The sequence below is a fragment of the Mesocricetus auratus genome, unplaced genomic scaffold (genome assembly GCF_017639785.1).
Source record: "Mesocricetus auratus isolate SY011 unplaced genomic scaffold, BCM_Maur_2.0 Super-Scaffold_100676, whole genome shotgun sequence".
Taxonomy (NCBI): Eukaryota; Metazoa; Chordata; class Mammalia; order Rodentia; family Cricetidae; genus Mesocricetus; species Mesocricetus auratus.
The window spans coordinates 37,661,503-37,686,872 of NW_024429266.1; the positions used below are offsets into that span (position 1 = coordinate 37,661,503).

General features: G+C 43.2%; 1 long non-coding RNA gene across 1 annotated transcript; it reads right to left on the minus strand.

Moving 5' to 3' along the window:
* Positions 1–7,358: 7,358 nt before the first annotated feature.
* On the minus strand, positions 7,359–11,016 carry LOC121137147. The gene is made up of 4 exons (XR_005874378.1): positions 10,870–11,016; positions 10,030–10,079; positions 9,324–9,424; positions 7,359–7,903 (listed from the first exon to the last, which is right to left on the minus strand). It is a non-coding gene; the product is annotated as an uncharacterized LOC121137147 (long non-coding RNA).
* Positions 11,017–25,370: the final 14,354 nt, after the last annotated feature.

Below are 25,370 nucleotides of genomic sequence, written 5' to 3' on the forward strand. Positions count from 1 at the left end.
AGAGGAAGGAAGGTAGAGAGGAAAAAAGGGAAGGAGGGGTGGAGAGGAAGGAAGGTAGAGAGGAAAAAGGGAAGGAGATGTGAAGGGAGGGAGGGAGCTGCTCTTGACTCGCTTAGACCTACGAGGAGCTAGGATAAAAGCTCTACATCTCTACCTCCATTCTGTTTGCTTGCTTGTTTGTTTGTGACATGATCTCCCTGTGTAGACCAGGCTGACCATGAAGAAGTCAGAGATCTGCCTGCCTTTGATGGGGATGTCCTTCTGTATGCTGTTAATATATGTTTGTTTCTTTTATTGGTTGATGAATAAAATACTGATTGGTCCATAGCCAGGCAGGAAGTATAGGCAGGACTACTAGACTAGGATAGTTTGGGGAAGAGCAATGTAGACAGTGGCCAAGGAGGCACTGTGTAGCTACCAGGATGCTAGGCATTCTCTGGTAAGAGAATGTAGAAATATATAAATTAATAGTTATGGGTTAATAATTAACAGTGAGATAGCCAATAAGAAGCCTGAGCCATTGGTGAAACAGTTTATAATTAATATAAGCCTCTGTGTGTTTATTTGGGGCTAAACAGCTATGGGACCTGCCTCCTGAAGGAAGGTATATGCCATCTCCCCAAACAAGGGCAACTTCTTTCATCAACTATGAACCCACATGCTAATCTCATCCAGAGCATCCGGACAGAATACCCTGATTTGGATGTGGAGTGTTCCCCCATGGAATCCTGCGACTGCATATTTGGTCTCCAGCTGACAGCACTGTTTTGAGAGACAGTGGACCTTTAGGGGTGGGGCCCATGTGAAGGAAGTGAGTCACATTGGGGAACCCTTGTTTCCTGCCCTTTCCCTGCTTCCTAATCTACACAAATGTGAGCAAGCACTCACTACCACAGCTGTGAATGACTCCAGCTAACATCCTTTCCCAGCCTGATGGGCTGTCCCTTCAAACCATCCATCAAAATAAACCCTTCCTCCCTCGAGTTACATTTTGTCAAGTATTTGGTCACCAAGACAAGAAGTACCTAGTCCACAGACTTACAAGAAAGTATGATTTGAGATAAATGGGCATTCCCAGGTAAGTTGACATATAAAATCAACCATTATAATAATTTTTTAAAAAAACAAAAGCTGCTTTAGTTTGAGGTAGGTAAATAGACAACGGAGAGCCTTAATATTCATCAAATCATCATTACTGAGATAGGAGTACATATTTACAGTCTATACAAGCAAATGGCAACATAAATAAAACAATATGTGTAAGGTGCAGTTCCTTTTGAAAGAGCACTCTGTGCTGGGGAATTGTCAGACTCTTCCAATTATTACAGCAGGCTTCAGAGACCCAGAATTCCTCTCACCACCCTGCATGAGGGCGTCAGTAGCCTCCTACTTCAGCAGCTTCTCCTGTAAATGATGGGTTTGGGAGCAAGTTGAGTGTGGAGTGGCAGACGCTGAGCTTTCTCAATGCCCGATTCAGTTCACCTGCATCTCGAGAACAGCATCTCCTGTTCAGCTGGAGCCTTTAACCAGAGCTAGGGAAGCTGCAGAGAAGAGATCTGAAGACCAGGGTACAGAAGGTAATTAACCACCTACGTTAGATATCCCAGAATGTCCCAAGCCCCCAAGAATGCCTTCTCCCAAGGGCTGATCCCTACAATTAATGTGTTTATATCAAAAATCACTTGTGTCCAAATGTATCCCTTGAAGTAGTAACACTCAGGACAGACTACTCCTCAGGACAAATTGATTTCTGCTCTTTTACTCAACCAAGGCATTGATAGGAACAAGAAAAGATGGTACCCCAGAAGATATTTTTTACAAGGTCCCAGAAACAGATGGGGGAGAGCCCAGGGCAGCCCGTTTCACTTTACTTTGCTTGGAGCAAGTCCAGCTGAGGAATGTGGCCTCTTGCCCACTAAAATTGCTGGAGCCAAGCATGACTCGAGCCAGCTTTCTAAGAACGCTGGCCACAAGATTGTGTCTTTGAATATGACCCAAGCACAAAACAGGGTAGAGTGTGCCCAGAGTCAAGACTTGGTATTATTAACATCTGTCAAGTCATCTTTAGCCCGTTTTCTGCTCCTCACCACCACATTCGCCATCTCACCTCTAATAAGTCAGACTTGGGGCCAGAAGATCTCTATGGTGTCATCAGGAAAAGTCCAAGGGCAGAAGTGCCAAAGACAATCAATAAATGACACACATTAGGTACATTCTGTATGCCAACATGGTACTTAAATTTTTTTTTCATGGTATGTTGGTTTCAATGAAATGTCCCCCATAAGCCTTGGGCATCTTGACCTCCATGAATATTGACTTCCAGTTGGTGGTCGTTTGGGGAGGACTAGGAGGTGTGGCCTTGCTGGAGGAAGGGTGTCACTAGGAACAGGCTTTGAGATATCAAAAGACACACCCATGTCCAATGTTCACCCTGCCTCCTGTTTGTGGTTTGGAAAGTGAGCTCTCAGCTGCTGTTCCAGCCACCTGTAACCAGCTTCTTCCATCAGACATCATGGACTCAGCTGTCTAGAACTGTAAGCCCCCCAAAAACTCTTTATTCTGTATGTCGTCTCGACCATGGTGTTTTATTACAGCAACAGAAACGTAACTAAAATGGATGGATGATTTTTCTCAGTCCTCAGAAGTCCTGAGCTAAATCATTATGCAGATGATAGAACTAAGGCTCAGAAAAGTTAGGCCTTGCGCAGCTGGAATTAAGCCCATGCAACATGGGATCTCAGCCAACAGGCTAAGCAGCAGCAACCCCAGGATGAAGAGCCAGCCCATCAGCAGGAAAACATCTGCTTCCCTCTGTGGCTTCCTCTCAGTCTCATCCCTTACCATGTGACCTGACACAAGCATTCCTTCCTACCTGGGTCCTATTGTGTTCATGAAGCAACTTCTTGAAGGAGAGAGGCTCCAGAACTCAGCCACTGTCAGTCCTGGTGCAGCAAAGCTGCCCTCTTGACAGAGGCAGACTCCAGCCCCACCCATTCCTGTGCTGAAATAATGGTTCTGACAAGGGGTTTGAGGCCATTGATAGACTGACAGCATAATACCCACGCCCTTAGAGTGTGTCTTTCAGCTGCAGCAATAAGGACAGGATAATTTTAGACCAGCTTCATCTTTCCTACTGCCAGGACAGCTCCCAGATAGAGACCAGTTATGTCCCTCTGCACTGAAGCCCTTAGACCCCGCTGAGAGCCACCGACCTCAAAGTGCTGAGAATGAGTTTGGGTCTCCTGAGGAGTGGAGCTGAGGGCAATCACCACTTGTGGTCCCACACTCCAGATCTACAGTGTCTGTGGGAAGACTCTTCCTCCTTCACCACTGGCATGAGGCGAGGACCTCTGAACGTCTAAGCAGACATTACTGTTTCTGGGGTCTACTCAGTGACACGCCCCTCTAAAGCAACCCTCAGCTCCAAGGAGGCAGGTCACAGAAGAGAAGGAAATGCCTGGATGAGATGCCCAGCTAAAGGCACCACCGTGGTGCCCTCTGTTTCTGCACACCTTCCCTTTTCCATCCTCGGTTTCAGAGGCTCTTCTGCTTCTCGGTTTTCTTCCTATTTCTATAGATGTGCTTTCCTTTAGGTGTGTAGATCAAAATCTTTTTAGAACACGATCTATCCATCTTTCTTTCACACTCTCCATTTTCAAGACCTTACTTGTGAATGGGAAAGCCCAAGGTCTCTGCTCTAACTGCCTTTTCTTTCTTCGGTCTGGCCTATCTGCCCACCAAAGCCCAGCCTAAGTGATGACTGGCAGGAAGGGCTACATCACCTGAGCTATGAAGTGTACACATGCACACACCCTTCCCACCCAAGCCAGAAACCTCTTCCCCAAGAGCCTTTCATTCTCTGGATATAGCCTCCACTTAGACGGTGCCTAACTCACAATGATCTTTAGAACTCAAGGAATAAGATCCCTTAGCTCTGGGAAAAATTGTAAGTGACTCCACAGGGCCATAAATGTGCAAAGAGTGGACCAAACGTTGCCGTGAAGGACAGCTTATACTGATACTCCTCCTCCTAGTTGGCATTCAGAGTTTTGAGCGGTTGTCACCATTTACTGCTTTTAAGAAAAAGGATGCAGAGTTGCTCATGATTACAAAGCTAATTCTAATTTTTGTAACTTTCCCCATCTTTGCTCATGTGTTTTGTGAACTTGAACAATCTTGTCACCTCTTTGCCTCCATTTCCTTCATCTGTAAAGTGGGAATAATAAAAACTACTGGGAGAGAGAGGGATGGTGCTGGATTAACTAAAACTAGGGATTTGTTGAAAATCCTTATGAAAACGCACTACTTTGTAAATTATTTTAAATATACAATATATATATAAAGACATCTAATATAGGTGCTGTGAATGTGTGGACAGCACTGTTCTGTAACAATATAGTTGCCTGTGCACATGTTGTTCTTTTGCTTAAGTTACCAGCGTGTGATAGAACACGAACCAAGAGAAACAATAACCATGAGTTTATTGGGGAGGGGGGTGAGATGGAGAGGGGAGAAGGGAGAGAGAGAGGGCAAGAGAACATAAGTCAGCAGGCCTCTGTCTTTTAAAGGGGTCCTTTGCACCTGCTTGCAGACTGTACTCCTGAAACCCTGGGCTGACCAGAGTACTGCATTCTGTCAGGTAACAGGGGCGGGCCAGCATAATACCTGAATCCTTACACCTGTAATTGTGGCCACGCCCTTTGGGCGTGGTTAACAGGGAGGAAGTGACTGGTTAAAGGGAGAGGATAGGGATGCAGGGGACACCTTTGCCCTTCACAGAGAGCATTAGGGAGGCATGATCTGCATCCTTGGAGTGGGAATGCTGCGACAGTCACTTACTGTTTTCTCTGTTAGTTCTTTCCCCAGTAAAACTCCACTATACATTCATACTGGGTCTGGTGAATCCATAATTTCCATGCCTTCACTGCTCCCAGGAGGCATGGGTTATTAAACAAAAAACTCCGTACCAGGCATGTTATATAAGTTATTAGTTAGGGAGGCCACAGAGGCTCTCCCAAACAACACAGAATATTGCCAATGTCCTTGGATGCCCACCATAGCTGCACAGTAAGACCTTATTACTGAAGATACTACACCCTTGGTTGTAGGGAACAGAGGAATCGAGCTGAAAATGACTGGGAAACTTCCTCTCTGTAGGCTAGTTTTCATAGTGCTAGGAGTTTTCATAGTGCAGGCCGCTGGAGCAAAAAGTCATCGTCAATCTTACCCAGTGTGCTATAATATGTAACAGTGAGCTCTGTATGCCATAATCCTGACCTGACATGCAAGATACGCCCATCAGTACAATAGTAGAACCAGGGTTTCGGGGGTAACCAAATGCTTAGGGTTGAGACCAGTTCCACAGGAGGAAACTCATGTCTGGTCAAAAAGCCATGGCTGGTGTGCTCATAGGTCCTGAAAGAGAACCTACTACTGTTGTCTTCAAAATGCTCAAACTGCCTTCTAAATATTTATACCCATAGATTTGTGCTGATCTCAACTCTGACCAGACTTCTATTCTGTACTAGGCAACAGTTAATGAAGAAACTCATAACTTGTCAAAGAGCTGGGAATCCCTATTAATCCACCACCACCAAGACTCATGGAATGTCACAAACAAGGGCATAGAAAGAATGTAAGAGCTAGAGAATGGAGAGGAGTGTTGTAAGATGTTGTCTTCTAGGCATGACATGTCTGTTGCACTCCTGAACTCACAGTAATTGAGGTTACCCACATAAAACCCACACAAGATCAAGCCAGTGTCAGCATTCTGCTAAGGATGGGGGAGGGGCTGACAAGGCCCCATCCCTAGCTAAGGAACTATTGGTAGTTGATATGAAGATTAAATTGTCTTCATGGGTGTGGCCCCTATTCGAATGAATGGCCCCATACCCATGCCGGTAACAGTAATTGGATGTAATGAGTTACTAAAGATGATGAGGAGGAGGAGGTAAAAGAGGAAAAGGTGGAGAAGAGGAAATAATGAAGATGGGAAGATGATATGTTAGGGAGGATCTCTGGGAGACAGGGGAGGGTAAACGAGGGGATAGACATGATCAAAATGCATTGTATATGTGTATGAAGTCCCTAAGGAATAGATTTTATAGTAGATAAATGTGTGGAGCTAGAAGCAATCATTCTGGAGTGAGGAAACTCTGACCCAGAAAGAGAGATGTCACATATTTTCTCTCATTTGTGGGTGTTAGCACTGAGCCTTCAGATATGTGTGTTTTATTTGGAATACCATAGAAGCCAGGAAATTATTAAGGGGTCTTGCTGGGAGGTGTTCAAGAGAGGGGAGATAGAATCAAGTGGTATAAAGGGAATAATGTCAAAGGAAGAGCCAAATGTGGTTGGGGAGGAGAGGGCAGGGTAGACAAGGGAACAAAGGAATAGAAAAATAACATTAAAGATCTTTTGAAAAAATAAAAAAGAATAGATTTTAAAATTATTTTTAAATTATCCATCTCTCAGAGCCAGTATATCAAACACATGTGCAACTCTTAGTATTCTGCTATTTGAAACAGAACCAGCTCCAGGCAGCTTAATGATACACTTCCTGTACTCTAGAGGAAGACAGGATGCTCAGAAAAGCAAGGACAAGGGGAGAGACTCTGGAGTTCAGGACAGGCGATATCTGAAGCTCTGTCTGGATTAACACACTCCAGCGACTGTCCACCCTTGTTTCCCTCAACTTCTGCTTCCTATTTACAGGGAAAGAAAGGTAGCATGGTTGGTTTGCTCCCTTTACAGCGGGAGACCAGAACTATGATTTACAAGTAAAAAGACTAAACTAAGGCCCAAAGCCAGGCATTCATTGTGGTACACACATTTAATCCCAGCTCTCAAGGGCAGAGGCAGGTGGATCTCTGTGAGTTTGGGGGCCAGCCTGGTCTACATAGAGAGTTCCAGGACCGCCAGAGCTATATAAAGAAACCCTGTTTCATAATAAAATAAAGCCCAATACCATCTAAGGAACAAAATAAGGGTCTTAAATAGCCTAACCTTGAATTCTCACCACACCTACAAATAGACAGCCCTCCTCATCAATTGAACTAGGACGATTCTGCCTGTGCCTACATGTGGGTTTTGCCTCCCTGGTGGCCTGTGACATGATTTACATAATCCAGCCACACCCTTGAATGTCACAGGCACACCTCACCCTCTTCATCTACAAAGTCTGCTTCCTCAGGCCCCTTCGTGCCCATACTGTTCCCCAGTGTCAGCACAATCCCGCCCCCTTCCCGGCCCCCCCCCCCCCCCCCGCCTCATGGCCCTGTGTGGCCTGCAGCATCCTCCTCTCCAAGGCTGTGACTACGTATGAATAATTAAATACTGGTGACCTCATCTCTCCCATACTAATTGTCAGGATTCAGCTACCCCAGGCCCTAAATCAGTGGCCTCTCCCTCACCAATAGGGTGAAAACAAAAAGTCATGTAGGATTACACACATGGGAAGATGCGTGTGTCCCAAAGGAAAATCGAGGTGTTGTTATCAGAAGATCTAGAGGAACCAAGGACTAGGAAAACATCCAGTGTCCTTCCCATGCATCCTTGCACAGGCTTCCCATGATGCCCAAGAAACAGATTGTTGTTTTTTGATGTTGTATGCTTTATATTGTTTAAGACAGGGTCTTTCTGTATAGTACAGTCTGGCCTCAAAATTTACAGTTATCCTTCCACAGCCTCCAGAGTACCGAGAGTATAGGCCTGTGCCACTATACTCATCCAAAACTGACTGATGTTTTTTAGTGTTACGTGGTAGTCCTACCCTTTCTATATAACAAATCAGCAAAGTGTGTGGAAAGATGCCTCCACTGCTGGGTTTTCATTTTACTGATTATGTTCTGTCTTCAATCTTTCTCCATCATCTTCAATGGCGTTACATCAGTTACATGAGAGCCTGCCTCCAAAAAAAAAAAAAAAAAAAAAAAAAAAAAAGGATTAAAAACTATTTCAGGAAAGGAATGACCTTCTTAGTCAACAGTGCAGCTGTTGTGTTCTAATCACAGGTGACAAGGAGAGTCCTCTGATCCCAAGCATCAGCCTGTTGTCTGTCATTCTGTCATGAAAATGTCATTCTTCCAGATTTCGAGAGTCCTCTTCCAAATGGCACAAGTCCCACTTTGTCATCAAATGCTTCACCTTGCAGAGGTTTGCTCTCCTTAGCAGAGAACAAAATAGGACACAGACTGGGTACCTGAGTGGAAGCAGAGTACCTGACTAGGACAGGGCCCAGGAGGGAGGAAAGGAGGCCTGAGAAACGGCTGGGGACCGACACCACTGACAAACATCGAGACAGCTAGTCAGTGGGCCAGCGCCAGTCAGCATTGCTCCCACCGCGTGCTATGGAACTGCCCAACTCAGTGGTAAACTGTTGTCTCCTTGCCCTTGTCTGCTGGAAGCCGGAGAACTTGGCATCTGCATAAAAACAATGGCCTCAGATACTGGGCATGATTCCAAACCGTTCAGACCCTGCTCAGGGGCTGGGATCTCAGTTCCTAGAACACAGGAAACCCCAGCCCTATCCTAACACTTCTCCTAGGTGTTCTTCAGAAATCAAAATTCTTGTGGAGGCGCACACAAGGTCTCCATGGCAGCAGAGTATAGATAACAACAACAGTCAGGGCTGCAGTTTTTTGGAGAGGTTATTAAATTCTGGGAACTTGATGAATTACATCTGCTTTCCCGCTATAACACCTTGCAGTGGATCCCATATTCCATGGAAGACATCTCAGCCCAAATAGTAAGTAGAAGAGCTGGAATTCAGTTCTCACTCCGAAAGGCTCAGACACATCTGCTCCCTTTGGAAAAGGACATGGCTGGAGTGCCATCACGTCCCAATGATGCTGGGAAGGTTAGCTACACTCTCATAAAAGCCCCAGAGGAGTTACTGTTTTCCTTGACTGTTTTACTCAGGTTTCTGTTGCTTTTTAACATCAATCAATTGATCACACTTGCCCTCGTGACTCAGGTCTCAGAGAGCCTTGGCAGCTCAGAAAGTATACATCTTTTTCCATTTGTGTTTGATTCCAACTCTGTCTATCTCTCATCTCTCTTGAGAGCCCTTATTGATTTTTCTTCTCAATGTGTTCCCGTATCACCCACAGCTTGAACATAAAAATGACTGTGGCTTAGAACACCATATGAATAGCATTTACACCTTTTAAAGTCGTGGGCATCCTTTAAAATAACCACATTTCATAATAAACAATACCATTTAGGGTGTTCGAACATAGAAGCATTCTTTTCCTTCTCTTCTTTTATTGTAGTCATGGAGACCTCAGAGTTGGTTGAAATGAACAGACAAAATTAAAACTTACATAAAACGTTGATAGCAAATGGTGCTGATGGTTCCTGTCTCAGTGGTTTGTGTCTGAGGATGTCAATCACGCTGCAGGAATGACCTCATTGTGATCTTGCCCTAAGGTAGGAAGCAGAGACGTGATTTCTTGGTCTGAAGATACACACGGGAATCCACGAAGATGAGCAGGGATGGTCCTGATCCACTAGAATAGAGGCTGAGATACAAAAGAAGCCTCTTGCCCCATCATTTGGCATCAGACGGATCATATAATTATTTGAATTTAATATTTAATCAGAAAGCAGCTAAGATTAAATCTCAGATCACATTCTTGAACTTGCTGCCTTAAAAAAAATGGGATTAGTCAGATGGCTCAGCAGTCCAAGGTGCTCGGCACAGAGATGCTCGCCACCAGTCCTGATGACCTGAGCTACATCCCCAGACCCCTCATGGGGGAAGCAGAGGACCAACTCCCCAAAATTGCCCTCTGACTACACCTCCCCCCCTCCCAAATGAATAATTTTTTTTAATTTAAGTTATGTGTTGGTGTTTGGTTTTGTTTTCCAAGGAAAGGAAAAGGAAAAGGAAGGAGGGAAGGAGGGAGACAGGGAGGCAAGGAGGGAGGGAAGGAAGGAAAGAAGGAAGGAAGGAAGGAAGGAAGGAAGGAAGGAAGGAAGGAAGGAGGGAAGGAAGGACACTCCCCCGACCTGCTCCGTGTCACTCACCTTAGTGAGAACAGCTGTCTCACATACCTCATGCAATCACCACAGGACCTCTGTAAAACACAGATCTGATCAATCGACTCTACATGACCATGGATGAACATGAAACTTCCTGCTGACACATGGCCTCTGGGATTTGATCTCTTGCCTATTTTCCTGTCTCATCTCCCACACAGCCCCCACAGCCATGCTGGAACAAACCATTAGCAACTAGCAGTTATTTAAACACAGCACAGACTGTGGTCCAGGCCACTTCCGTTGCCTGGAAAGATCACCTCTCCCCCATAGTATACATTCCAGTCCAGGCTAAGCCAGGAAGGCCTTTTTGAGTCAATCTCTCTCTCTCTCTCTCTCTCTCTCTCTCTCTCTCTCTCTCTCTCTCTCTCTCTCTCTCTCTCTCTCTCTCTCTCTCTCTCTCCCTCTGTGTGTGTGTGTGCCCATGTCTCTCCCCTCCTCCTTTTATGAACTTTTTTTTGAGGCAATACTAGTATCACAGGCTTGCATTCTGTACCAGATTTATGCCGTGCTGGAGACTGAACCAATGCTTCATTTGTTAGTGCTAGGCAAACACTCTACCAACTGAGCTCCAGCTCTAGCTGTGGTTACTTTTCTAAGGTAACTTTCACTTATTGCAAAAAGAACTACACGAGCAGTATGTTTTTTTTTAAACACACACAAACAAAGGAATTAGAAATACATCTAATCCCATAACCCAGATCCTGTTCACACTTCGACCTGTGCCTTATGCTCTTCCTAATTTGCACATACAGAGACATTTTCTGCCACACCAGCTCGATTTCTGAGACAGTGCAAATGCCAGTTCCTATAAGAAGATTCTCTTACCTTTCCTCCCCTTCATCTTCCCACACGCAGTCTCACTGCTCCCACTCACCCTTCAGGTTGCTGTTTAAATGTCTCATTTGAGACAGTCCTTTCCTGGTCCCATAGTAAACTCCACAGCCCAGTTACTCTCCCAAAGCACATCGCCTTCTCCTTGCTTCCCAAGATCTGCATTTATAATTGGACACGTGACTAACCAAGCTTCTCTTCTTCCAGGATTTTCAGCATCTTGCTGGGTCATCAAGTCTGACAGAAAAAGGAAATGGCTGCTTTGCCCTCCACTGCCAACACAGAGAAAAGACAGACATAACTAGTCTGATTAGAGTCCACATTTCCAATGTACCATAATCTCTTGGCATTCCAAAAGACACGAAGAGAATAACAGCAGGCTTGGAGTCTGGGTTCAGTAGGTCTAACATGGGGCCCCAAATTAGTATTGATGGTAAGTTGCACTGACACTTCCTTTCAGGGACCATAGTTTGAGCAATTCTGACTCAGACCATGATCTATCAGGGCCAGGAGAAGCCTGAGAGCTGTGCAAAGCATGGACTTTAGTGAGGAACAAGAAAAGCCTGCTGCAGTGAAACAGAACAATGACCAGGAAGCTCAATAGACACCCAAACCAGAATTATATATATATTGCTCTCTCAAATAACCTTTTGAGGTGGGCATTTATTATGCCCATTTACCAATTAGAATATTGAGATTCAGAATAGTCAACAGTCACACCAATAGCCTGGATTTAAACTTCTATTTGCATGACTCTTATGGCCAATGCTCTTCTCTCGGATTTATTTTGGGGACCTGGGTTTGAATTCTAGCCCCAGGGCTCATCTGGGCTTAATATCATCATCCAAGATCAAGTACAGGTGACACCACATGACTTCATTTTGTTGGTGATTATAGTTTTGTGGAAAGTGAACGGTGAACACATTTTAGAGTCAGGCAGAAAAGTCTGTGAGTTGATAAGCCACCTCATCGATCCAACTTCAACTTCCTCAAAGACGTAAAGAATATGGAACATTCATCTCAAAAGCTTTAGAACCAGCAGCTAAGGAGGAGGCTCAGTTGGGGAGATGCTCGCCGCATGAGGAGGTCCTGAGTTTGGTCCCCAGCACCCACATAAAAGCTGAGCAGTCTGCACACTTACAACCCCAGCAACATGGAGGCAGACACAGGAGAATTCTTGGAGTTCCATGCCCAGCCAGCCTAGGGCAGTCAGAGAGCTGCAGGTTCAATAAGAGAACCTGTCACAAAAAAATAAGGTTGAGAGCGATTGAGAAAGACACATGACATTGTTTTCTGGACTCTACATATTTGTCCAGCCATACACCAGAGAGGGGAGCAGAGGGGAAGGGCAGAGGAGGGAGGGGGACAGAGAGAGAGAGAGAGAGAGAGAGAGAGAGAGAGAGAGAGAGAGAGAGAGAGAGAGACTGAGAGACTGAGAGACTGAGAGACTGAGAGACTGAGAGACTGAGAGACAGCAGAAACAGGTTGATTCCAGGCTAATGTATGGTAAAGAATCCAGGGCTAACGTATGACTGGAGACATGCAGGTGGATATATCTCATTACTATTCCTAGCTCTGTGATTTGGGATACTCATCTGTAAACCAAGGGCCTTGCAGAACACCTAGGAAGACTAAACAGGCTCAGAGATGATACTCAGAACATCACCTTCTACACTGGAGCCATATGCAGTTAGATGAAATCACTCAGCATCCTGTTAGAATAAAGTGAAAATCGCTTTTTCCCCTTCAACAGGAGAACACTGAAACTGACATTGGAAGAGCGATGGGGAAGATAGGAGAGGCTACTAGAAACATCAACAGCTGTCCAATGGGAAGTGTCAGGCTCATTTTTCTTTCTCAGGCTGAGAGTGCCTCTTCCCTTTTCACGTCAATGACTCCGAAGTGAACCTGTGGCACGGGTTCTAACCAAGTGTGCAGGCATCATAAGCTCTGCAGTTGATCTTGTCAGCCGCACTCCAGAAAGAATGCATCAAAGATTAAAACTAAGTCTGGTGCTTCAGGGGATTTAAAGAGGCCCTCGCCCATGGAATGCCACCCCCCACCTACCGTGGTCTCAGCTTCTCTCCCTGTTGTATTTTCTTCAGATAACACATCACCATCTGAAATGACAGCATTGGCTTCTCTGTTAACTATTTCATCCCCCTGTGAGAAGGTAAACCCCAAGAAAGGAAGGATGATTCCTGTCTTTATCCCAGGTATATCCTCAATTCCAGGACAGTCCCTGGTGTATAGTAAGGATATTTGCTGTTAATTTCATGCACATTGAATGAGTGAAGAAATAAATGAATGCATATTTAAATAACAGAAACAAACACATCTCTTTTTCCAAAGTGTAATTTTCACTGAGTGGGATGGTAATCCAACCATCCTATGAATATATTTAGTTGTATTTCATCAAGGAGAGCAGCTGTAAAGGACTTACCTTGAGAATTTAAGCCCATTTCAAGTTGTCTAAACTTGTCTAAACTGACCAGGGATGTACTGAGCCTCACCTGAGGGACCAAAACACCCAGTAGAGAACAGGTTGTAAGATCTAAGAGAGTGGAAACACATAAGAGAGGCTCCAGGGCACACCAGTATTAAAGAATACCTCTGAGTTCAACCAGGTTCAGCTTCCAGGTGTGTCCCACAACCAAAGACTTGCACCTGACTCCTAGAAAGAGTGACAGCAAACCTCCAAAGGTCATGATTGACTCAATAGTTCAAGAAGGGGATACCCAATATATACATTTGAAAAGGAAAAATGTCAAAGACGATCTCAAATCTCAAGCAGCACCATGGCAATTTCAAAGGCTTTAGAAACATCTCATAAGACAATGCTTCTGGGTAACATTGTTTACTAAATCAGTCATGCCTTGGTAAATGTCAGAGATGGATTCTTGAGTGGGCATCATAATAACCTCAGAGACACAAACTAAAAAGGAGAAAACTAATGGAGCCCACTTAACAACCCAGGCGACAGGGAAGGAACAGGGGTAAACAACACAGAATCCAGAACCCTTGAACAGGGAGGTTTTAGAGGGAGTAGGGAACAGATATAGCATTTTACTAGGCATATAGTACTCAAGAGACTGAGGCAAGAAGGTTGCCACAAGTTTAAGGCCAACCTGGCATACATATGAAAACTGCCCATAAAAATAAGAATCAAAAAAATGATACTTTTTTATAGCAATTGACCATCTTGTATAGCGAGTCTTCTTCTGGTTTGATCACCATAATATGCTTACTTAGAAAGGGGAAGGGAAAGCAGCCCAAATAAAACCCCGCCAGAGGTTAACAAACTCTTCACTTTAAATACAGCTTCAATTCCTTGACATGCGTCTTAGTTACTTAGTTACTTCGTTACTTTTCTATTGTTGAACAAGGCAATTTACAAAAGAAAGCCTTTAGCTGGACTGAGGTGGCACAGACCTTTAATCCCAGTACTTGGGAGGCAGAAACAGGTGGATTTCTGTGAGTTTAAGTTACAGAGAATCCCTGACTCAAAAAAAACAGAGCATTTAATTTAGAGCTCACAGTTCCAGAGGGTGCTCATGAGCATCACGGCAGAGGACATGATAGCATGGCACTGGAGCGGTAGCTGGCAGCGCACATCTTCATCCTCAAGCATGAGGCAGAGAGTAGAAGACAGATAACTTGGAATGGTGTGGACTTTTTAACTTCAAAACCCACCCCTTGACACCTCCTCCAATAAGGCCACACCTCCTAATCCTTCTCAAACAGTTCCACCAACTGAGAATCAAGTATTCAAACATATAAGTCCATAGGGGTCATTCTCATCCAAACCACCACAACATATTAGAAAAACACACATATATTCTAAACCTGACCATATAAGCATTGAAGGGAAATGGGAAATTCTGATGGACTGTCTATTGGATTCAGAAATAGACATGACATGATATATTCCAAATAAGAACTTGCTTAAAAATACTTTTAAAATGATTCTTATTTGGGTGTAGTAACAAATTCCTTTAATCCCACACTCAGTAGGCAGGGGCAGGCAGATTTCACTGAGTTCCAGTCCAACCTGGGCTATGTGGCAAGTTCCAGGCCAGTCAGGGTTACACAGTGAGAACCTATCTCAACACGAAAGCATGCCAGGCATGGTGGTACATGCGTTTAATCTCAGCACTTGGGAGACAGAGGCAGGTGAAACTCTGATAGTTCAAGGTTATCCTGGTCTACATAGTGAATTCCAGGACAACCAAGTCAATGTAAAGAGATCCTGTCTCAATAACAATAATAGTAATAATAATAACTGTTATTATTATTACCCATCCCAACTACCTGCAGCAGTGACTGAAGTCTTCCACAGTTTCTTTCTGGCTTAGCTGCTCACTCCCCAACTTCCCAGAATCTCATCCTTGATTTGGTCCTCAGTCTCCCCCCTGTTCCTCACTGCACTCCCCATCTCCATGGCTGAAGACTGTATAGAAGAAACTATCCTTCCTTCTGGTAAGGGAATAGCAACACTTACCATAATTTCCCTGTCTTACAGAAATCAAAGCCAGAAAAAAATCGCAATTTTAGGTGAAGACAGAGGAAAGATTACTCTCTTTAAAAAGTCATTTATACATGATAAATGAATCTTGACAAAAGGCACCACACTTCAAAAGAGAGCAAGATGGATGTAAAAGTGAAAGAAATAAAAGGACATCTTAAGAGTAAAAACATAAAATTGCTCCAAGTTTTCAAAAGCAAAAGGAAACCCGTTTTTCATTTACATACATTAAAAAAGGAAACCTGTTACAGAGAAATTAAAACAAATGTGATGTGCTTATATGCTTCAAGCCACTGCTAGACAAGTGTATAAGATGTGCCATATACCATAACTTAATTCTTTATGACTTTTTTCTCCAGACTCTCCAGCTGATTTGCCACTCCCTCTAGGCTCCAGGGTAGCCCATTTTACTAACACTAGCTTCCAACTAGTTTTCACAAGTGGGCACCAAGTTTGGGGACTATTCACTCAATTTTTGCCTCTTCTGAAAGATAATTCTCTTTGGAACTATTTGATCACTTTATTATGGATAAATGCTTAACTACTTATTCATAATATCAAATTTATCATTGATAAGCGCTTAACTATTTTATTCACAATATTCATCTTCAAAAAAAGAGAGTTGAAGAACAAAAACTGTTTTTTTTTTCTAGATTTTTCTTCTTTTACTTCCCTTTGTCTCCCCTCAGGCCTACATATTTCTTATTTTAGAGTACCCGAAATTACCAATGTTTTTGAGAAATGATTGTATCTAACCACAGATCAGCATAGGAAAAATGACAAGTCATAAAAAACGGCCTATATGGCACAAATTCGGAAGGTCTTTCACCAAAATTCTTATGTAATGTGTTGTATGGTCTTGAGCTCCTACTATGTAGAAGTGTAACACTTCGGGTAGAAGCTTCAGATCGGCCATTGAAACAAACCGTGTAAAGGGTAACACCTCAGTTCCCCGCTCAAGCTCCCATTGGTTCCCTTCTGGCTACCAAATAAGTTCTAACATTTCCAAAGCCAACTCTGCCTTTCCAACATTGTCCTGTTGCCACCATTTGACAGGACCATGGCACTGCTGAGTTGTGAGCATGCCCAGGTTCTCTCACTCCTTCATCATGTGTGCTTAACAACAGACAACCTCCAGAACTGCTTGGTGACACTCCAGTTCTGCCTGGGTTCATTGGTTACCTTTCTCACTGTCGTGACAAAGGAAAATACCTGAGGAAAGCAACTCAAGTGTCCCCAACTGCTGAGAATTCCTCTGGGTCCCTCCCTCTCTCCCTACGTGTCTGGATGTCCTCTTACATGTATGTCTTTGTGCCACATTCCTACCTGGAGAAGAGAGTATCAGAGCCCCAGAGACTAAAGGAAGAAAGGGTTTCCTTTGGCTCATAGTGTGAGGGTTGGACTACAGACAGAGCCGCTCGCTCTAGCTGAGGCAACCGAGTGTGAGCTGTCTGGTCACAGAGACTTGTCTCCTAGGTGACTTTAAACACAGTTAAGATGACAGCCAAGATTCACCATCACATGTGGTTATAAATACACGTAAATATGTGTGTATATATATGCACACACCTACATGTACATATATTTATACTTTTAATCTCTTGATTTAGTAAGAACTCCTCTGCTTTGAAATACCAGAGCCAGCACTGGAAATATGGCTCAACGGGCAAAGGCTTCAAGCCAAGTAACCTGAGTTTGGTCCCTATATTCACTCATATGGAAGAAGGAGAGAATCAACTCCAACAAGCTGTCCTCTAACCCTGAGGCAGGATGTGACACACACGCACACTGAATAATCATAATGAAAATTTAAAGAATTAAAAAAATACAGTAACAGCCTACTTTGTTCATTCATTTCACGAATATTTATTTAGTACCTGTCATGTTGGAGTTGGGATGTCACAGTGAAAAAGAAAAAAAAAATGAGTCCAAAACAGGGAAGAGGGAGTCAGTTCATGTGGCTAAAAAGCTAACCTCAGTTTCGGTTATAACTGGATCTAAGGATGTCATCAGAGATGACTCTGTCCCATCTTTGCTTTCACAAGATGCTTCTCCCAACTCTACTTTTGTTGAGAATGCCTTTGTCCATGTCAGGATTTCGTCACAGAACGATTGAAATGGCCACAGTTGCCATGATACTGCAACTCTCAAGAGCCAAGTAAAGAAAAAATGGGTTTTCCCTAGGGAAAGGGCATTTTAGGACTTGCTGAATGTAAAGTGAGGCAGGAATAGTGTGAACTACTCTATGTATCTATCAGTCACCCTGTGTGTTAAGTAGCTTCTAGTCCTCTGGAAGATGTCTCTAGGTACCACACAACCAGTTGCATCAAACTTAGTGTCTTAAAACAAGAAAGCCCTGGGCAGAGGGTGCAGCTCGGCTGGTGGAGTGGGAGTACTTGCCTAGTGACCTGAGCGTGAGCTCTAGTTCTCACGTGGGGGAGGAAGAGATCCAACTCCTGTAAGCCATCCTCTGACCTCTACATACAGGCCATGACACACTGCGAGAGAGGGAGGGGGAGGGGGAGGGAGGGGAGGAGAGAAGGAGGGGGAGGGAAGGAAGGAGAAAGAGGGAGGGAAGAAAAAGAGGGAGAGGATAAAGAGAAGGGGGAAAGGGAGGGAGGAGGAGGGGGAAGAGAGAAAGAGAGAGAGAGCTCAGTTGGTAGAGTGTGTCCATGAAACCATAGTGGCATCAGCCACTCATTGATGCAATGAGACTCAACCAAGTTTCTCCATCACAGGTAAAAGGAGGAGGCATTGGTTGAGCTGTTAAAATAAAAATAGCCCCATTCAGATAACAAAACATAAACTAATAATTGATGAACAATACTTACATACATTTCAAAGGGTACAAGATGAAGGAATTCATTAATAAATTATGAGCACTTAGTTACAAGTCAGCCTCCATCCACCTCTGCCTCCCGAGTCCTGGGAGTAAAGGCATGCCCCACCACACCCAGCTCAGCCAGTGGTCCTACTCACTAAGCCATCTCTCCAGCCCCAAATGAAATAGGTTTTTTTTTACTTTTTCCTTTTAGTTTTGAGATTATAGTTACATTATTTCTCCTTTCCCTTTACCCCCTCCAAACCCTCCCATATATCCCTACTTACACATTTTCTTGACCTCATTTTTTCAAAGCTGTTGTTATGTATGTATATGTATATACATATATATATATTCCTATATATAGCCTGCTCAGCCTGAATAAGGTTACTCATATACATGTTTTTCTGGCTGACCATTTGGTGTTGGGTAACTATGGTGTGTTCTTCCCTGAAGAAGACTATTTCTCCTACTCTCAACTTTCCTTAGTATAGGGTTGAGGCCTCAAGGACTTTCCACTGTCCGCTTTGGCATGTCTATTGCTCAGTTCATGTTTAGACAGTCATGCTGGTAAGACTTCATGGTTATAAAGTACTTTATGGTAAAGACTTTGTGGGTATAGCTTCGGACGCAGAAATCTCCCTGATCCTCTGGGTCTTACAATCTTCTGCCCGATTCTTCTGAAATATTCGCAGCCTTAGGTGCAGGAGTATTTTGTAGATGTATCCATTGGGATTGGGCTCCACAACTCTGCATTTTGATTGGCCGTAGTTTTCTGTAATGGCCTTCATCTGTTGCAAAGAAAAGTTGTGTTGGTGATGAGTGAAGACTCCACTTATCTGTGGGTAAATGAGAACAAATGTTTAGAATGTAAATAGGATTGTGCTGGTCTAATAAAGTGATGGTTATAGGTTCTCTTCCAAAATCCATGACCTCACTAGCCCTATTTAGTTGGTTAGGTTTCCAGTACCAGGAATGGTTTCCCTCTTGTTGAGGGGGTATTAAGTCTAATTAGGAACCTGTTGGTTATCACCAAGGTATACCTGCCACTACTGCACCCTTAGCTATCATGCTATGTGCACCCTGCACCCTTAGCTATCATGCTATATGATCATTGCTTGTTGTTGCTGGGAAGGACTGCTGGTTGCTTCCCTTTTCTGGAAGCTTCCACGTCACCTCCTAGTATCATGAAAGCTAATCCTAGGGAGGAGGATTTCAAGACAGTTCCAACTCAGGAGCCTCTGGGTAAGGTACACGGTGTCTTCAGCAACACGTACTAACCTTCGGCCTCTGGAGACAATCCAGGGGATAACAATGGACTGTATGTTTTAGGAATCTTTTAGACAACCCTTAACAACAATTCAAAAGAGGGCTTCACTCCCTCCTCTCACCTCCATGAACATCAGGCACGTATTTGACTCACAGATACTCATACACATAAAATACTAAAATAAACATTTAAAAAATAAAGTTTTCTCATGCCTGGTATAGGGGTTCCTGTTAGGTGGTCCTTAGTGCTTGAGGGAGCATGGTCAGCCCAGGTGAGAAAATTTCATTTAAACTACATATGTACATTTATACAAAGTTCATATTACACAAAGAATTATGTGTAGGGTTTTTTAAAATAAATAATAATATGATTCCTTCTGACTTTTTTCAGTCATCCTTACTGTTGTTTTACCTCCTTTCTTCTGCATTTACCTTTTGTGGAAGCATTCCATCTTTTGTGGAAGACTCATGGCCTAAACGGAATCAGGTGACTTCTCTCCGCTCCCTAAGAGGCAGCCTCATTTCCCATTTCCTCTGACAGATCATGTGTACCTGCTATTCCCCCCTCTATGCTCCCCTATACTCCTACTCTGACAGTGGTCTCTCATACTCTGCTGGTTTCTGCATTTACTCCAAGATATATACACCCATCTAAAGATTTGCAGTTAGGAGCCTCAGTTGAGAGAGAACTGTGATATTTGTCTTTCTGGGTCAATAGAATCTTTCCTAGTTCCATCCATCTACCAGATTAGGCCCTGAAGACATGATATAACTTTGAAGAGATACTTACCCCAGGTCACATATGCCTCACTTAACAGATCACAATAAACATTATTTTAGTATTTTATGTGTATGATCACAGTTAAGATCATGGGTTCAAAACCTGCTCTACTACTCCCTATGACCTTGGACAAATAGCCTACCTGTGCCTCTCCATCTGAGGAAGGAGCAATCATGGGGCTGTTGGAAGAATAAAGTGTGCTACCTTATCCAGCATATGGAGGGGTGCCTGGCACATGGTAAGCGCAGTTGAAGTGCTGACTGATCACATGTCTGGTTGAAGGTGGTCTATGATGACTAGCTTTTTCGTGACTTGGAGTTTTTCTCTTTGTGACATTTCAAGGGAGTAAAATTGACATTGTGCTCTTTATTTAACCTCAGAAAATGTGAAGAATTTCCACACAGAACCTTTTGTGGAAGATTCATGATCCAGATGGAATTAGGTAACAAAAAGCTAAATATAGTTCTCAACGGGTCATTCTGCTCAGGTCTATGAGGTTTAGAACACTCATTGATCCTTATAGGAGAATTAAGATGTGTCACCTGTTTTCTATTTTTCTAGATCGTCTTCAAATTAGCTGAATGGTACATGTACACTCTCATGTAAGAGGGAGGATCTTACCCTGCAGCCCCTTCTAGCCTAGATCTCTCTTTGTAGCATGACAGGTTCATTTATAGATATTGCTGCATAGATACTCTACAGCAATAAACTAAACGATTATATAGTCAGAGGTCACAGAGGGAGAATGTCAGTGATATCAAGACAGGTCTTCATCTATGTGGGCTTCCAAAGTCTAAGCCTGAGACAAAGTCTAAGGTGAACAGAATATTCTGGAAAAACAGCAAGCCTACAGTATATCTCCAGTTTTATAGAACTGTATTCAGCCATGAAGACTGGCAGGCTAAAACATAAAGAGATGGGTGAGTACCCATGATAGTACTAAAGAACATTTAAAAGCAAAAAAGAAAAAGTAATGTGACCTAAACCATTTCCATATGAACTCTTAAAATTCTGAAGAACTGAGACCCATTCAAGCCAGGCCAGGTGAAAGAATAATTGAAAAATGGAAGAGACCTGATAGAGGGGCTGGAAAGATGGCTCAGTGGTTAAGAGTACTGGCTGCTCTTCCATAGGACCCGGATTTAATTCCCCAGCACCCATATGGCAACTCACTACTGTCTGTAACTCCAGTTCCAGGAGACCCAATACCCTCATACAGGCATACATGCAGGCAGAACACCAACACACAGAAAATAAAAATAAATAAAGATTATTTTTTTGAAAAAAGAAAGAAACCGGATAGAGCTAGGAGAGGAAGGAAATTAGGGAGAGAGTGAATAGTGTTAAAGTCCTCACCTAAATGATAACAGTGTGCAGAGTCTCAATGAATAAAGTCAAAGGCCAGATTTCAAGATAATCCTTAAAAATTCAATAAAGGGACCAGTTAGATGGCTCAGCATTGACTCTATTACCTGATGACCTGAGTTCAATTACCAGATCCCACAGCAGGAGCAAACCCACTCCCGAAAGTTGTCCTCTGACCTCTACTAGCATTCATACTGTAGTGCATGCATGCATACACTCCTCTAGCACACGAACACGGACACACACACACACACACACACATGTATGCACGTGCGCACGCGCGCACACACACACACACACACAATTGGGGAAAAACAGATTAAACAAAGTTAATCAACAGAAAAGCTAACAGTAATTGGACTAAAAATTAGGAGAAGCCAGTATCCTAGGCCCATAATGTTAACATCAGGGAAATGGAGACAGGAGGATTAGAAGTTCAAGACCATCCTCAGCTACATAGAAAGTTTAAAACCAACTTGAGCAATGTAGACACAAAACCTGTCTCCAAATAAATAAGTAAAGATAAAAATAGCACAATACTCATATTTGATAATGGGAATCAATGGATGTTTTAAATAACCAAGCAAATGCTAACAAGACCATGAATGCATTGTTTAGAAATAGAAAATTAGTGAGTGTGGTAGCAGGCATATATAGCCCCAGCTACTGCGGTGGTTGAAGCAGAGACCACAAGTTCCATAACCTGAGCAATCTCAAATTTTTAAAACATTTTAAGAGCCAGGGATGACAGGAGTAGGATGCTTGTCCAGTGTGTCAGAAGCCATGGAGAATAAAGTTATTTGTCTGAGGGAAATGGAAATGGGTGAGACAAGATACATATACAGCTTTCTGCATGATGGTTGAATTATAATTTTTTTCATGTATCACTTGAGTGGAAGAATTTATAATGAAATAGCTGATTTTGTTAGAGATATCCTGTCCCCAGATGTCTCCTTGGGACAATTATGTCTGCATTGAAAGTCAAGACATTGACCTATGTGTAACTAAACTCCTCCAGGCCAAAACACCTTGGGAGGAAGGGGAGTGGCATGGGTTGGTGATTTCTAACAAAGTTCCCCTATGCTCCTGTTATCCGAGGGTGGTGCCTCAGCTAAGGTCTACCCAGTATGTCCCCTTCACCAGCAATGCTGACTGAGTATCGGCAAAAGTCAGAAGCTTCTATTTTTATTTAAAAATCACATCCTTCTCCAAAGACAGCGCAGTAAAATTATTTCTCATTTGCATTTAGTAACTGCATTCTTCTTTAAATATGGATGGCTTTTAAATAACAACACAGCACTATTTAAAAATATGCTGCCCTTTCTCACCACCTATGCAAGCCCCAATGAAGGTATATTAACATACCAATAAGTAACTTTTGTGCATTAAATTTTTCATATAAATTTAATACCTTTTTCTGCTTTTGTTTAATGAATATTTAATTTGAGAAGCTGCAAAATAATAGGTAATTACAGTGTTACAAGAACACATATTGACACGTAGTTTAAAAGACTGAAGAAGGTACCTTGCGCTTGCAGTGAGTTTATAATTTAAACACAATGAGAAATTCTAAGGTTGCCAATCAAATACTCCTCAGCAGAGAGAAGGCAAGGAGAATCCCATTTCCTCGGGGCATATATGCAAAGGAGCTACTAAAAATAGCACAGGCCAGGTTTGACAGGTCTTGTTTGGGAGAAATTCCAAGTGTATCTTAAATGAGCTGGTGAAGGAAATAAGTTTTCCTTGTTAGAAAACAAGGGCATGGGGGGGTCTGAAGCTCGGATTTGGGAAAGATGGGCAGGATCTTGATGAGTGCAGGGTACCTCGGCGGGAGGAGCAAATAGCAGGGCTAATAAGCTTGAATTTCATGTCCTCAGTCTTCCTCTCAATGTCTTTTCTATTGTTTGAGCTGTGTTACAGAACCTTCCCTCCTGATTTACAAACACCTGTGTCTTCTCTGGGTGCAGAAACATTCAGTCTGAGTCATAGGGATGCAAGGGTCCCCATGGAGGGATGGAGACAATTCAAAAGAGAGAAGGTGGAGTCACGAAGTACTTTAGTGAGTCACCACACTCTGCTGCAGTGACTTTTAAAACATGCACACCCCAACACACCAAGAAACAACTCGCTTTTCCTGGCAATGAGTTTGGCCAAATTTAAAAAAGAAATTTTTAGCATTCTTCCAGTAACCTGTCCCCATCCCCACTGTGCCTTACAGAGGAAATCTTTATGGCTGTGGATCTCAAATTTTAACACGCTTAGGAATTTTCTGAGCCTGGTGTGTGACTCAATCCCAGTACTTGAGAGGCTACGTCAGGAAAATTGCCGAGAGCTTTGAAGTCAGACTGATTATGTAGGGAGTTCCAGGCCAATCAAGGCTATAGAGTGAGATTCTATCTCAAAAACAGCAAAAGGGGTGCAGGAAGCTAGTCTGATGGCTCAGTGGATAAAGCACTTGTCACACAAGCATGAGGACCAGAGTTCATATCCCTAAAACAAATGTGTAAGCCAGGAAGACATGGCAACTTACCTGTAACCCCAGAACAGAAAGGGAGGTCAACAGTGAATTTCCCCAGAGCAAGGTAGCTAACCAGGCTAGCTTAATAGAAAACACTGGGCTCAGTGAGAGATCCTGCCTCAACATAGAAGATTGAGAATGATGGGGGAAAATACCTATGCTGACTTCAGGCCACCATATATACGCAGACACACATATATGTACATATTCGAATCCGTATGCACATCAACACACATGCATCATAAAGGATTATGTAGAGAGACTCTGGAGAAAGAGAGAAAAGGAGGGAGAGAGAGAGAGAGAGAGAGAAGGAGAAGAAGAAACTGAAGCTATATGGTTCATTGGTCTTTTAGATTTATTTATTTCGTGATACTATATAAGTGTTTTTGCCTGCATGTATATGTGTGCCCCTTGGCATGCCTAGTACGCACAGAGGTCAGAAGATGGCATTTGATCTCCTGGAACTGGCGTTATAAGCAGCCGTGAGCCACCGTGTGAATGCTGGGAACCAAACCTGGTTCCTTTGCAAGAGTAGCCAGTGCTCTTAACCATTAAGCCACCTTCCAACCCAAGAATGCTCTGTTTTGCTCATAAAAATTGACAAATAAGTATGTAGTATAGTAGAACAAACAAACAAACAAAACCCCAACTAATTGACTAGATGAAGCCTATAGGTGTTTGTTAAATCAAAACCTAGATGGCAGCCATAGGGGGGAAAGAAAATAGTCTTAGGATCCTGCTTAAATAAAAGCAGCAAGGAAGGAACCAAATGCTACAAGCAAGTGAAGTAAATAGACTTGGCAACATGATGGTCAGCCAGCCAGATGACATGTACAGGCAAAGACACGTTCCCTTTAATGCAGGGTCTGTGTTTGTGGAATCAACCAATTACAGACCAAATAGAGTCTCTAATCCACCTACACTGAGCATGCACGTATTTTTCGCTGTCATTTTTTTACTAGGCAATCGTCTGTTATGGCTCAATTGTTGTGATGAACTTGGGAAGGAAAGGGTTATTTAGCATATTCTTCCACATCACTGCTCATTGTTGAAGAAGTCAGGGCAGGAACGGAAGCAGGCAAGGAACTGATGCAGAGTCCATGGAGGGGCATTGCTTACTGGCTTACTCAACCTTCTTTCCTTTAGAACCCAGGACCACATGCCCAGAGGTGGCCCCACAGTCAGCTGAGCTCTCTCCTGTCAATCACTAAGAAAA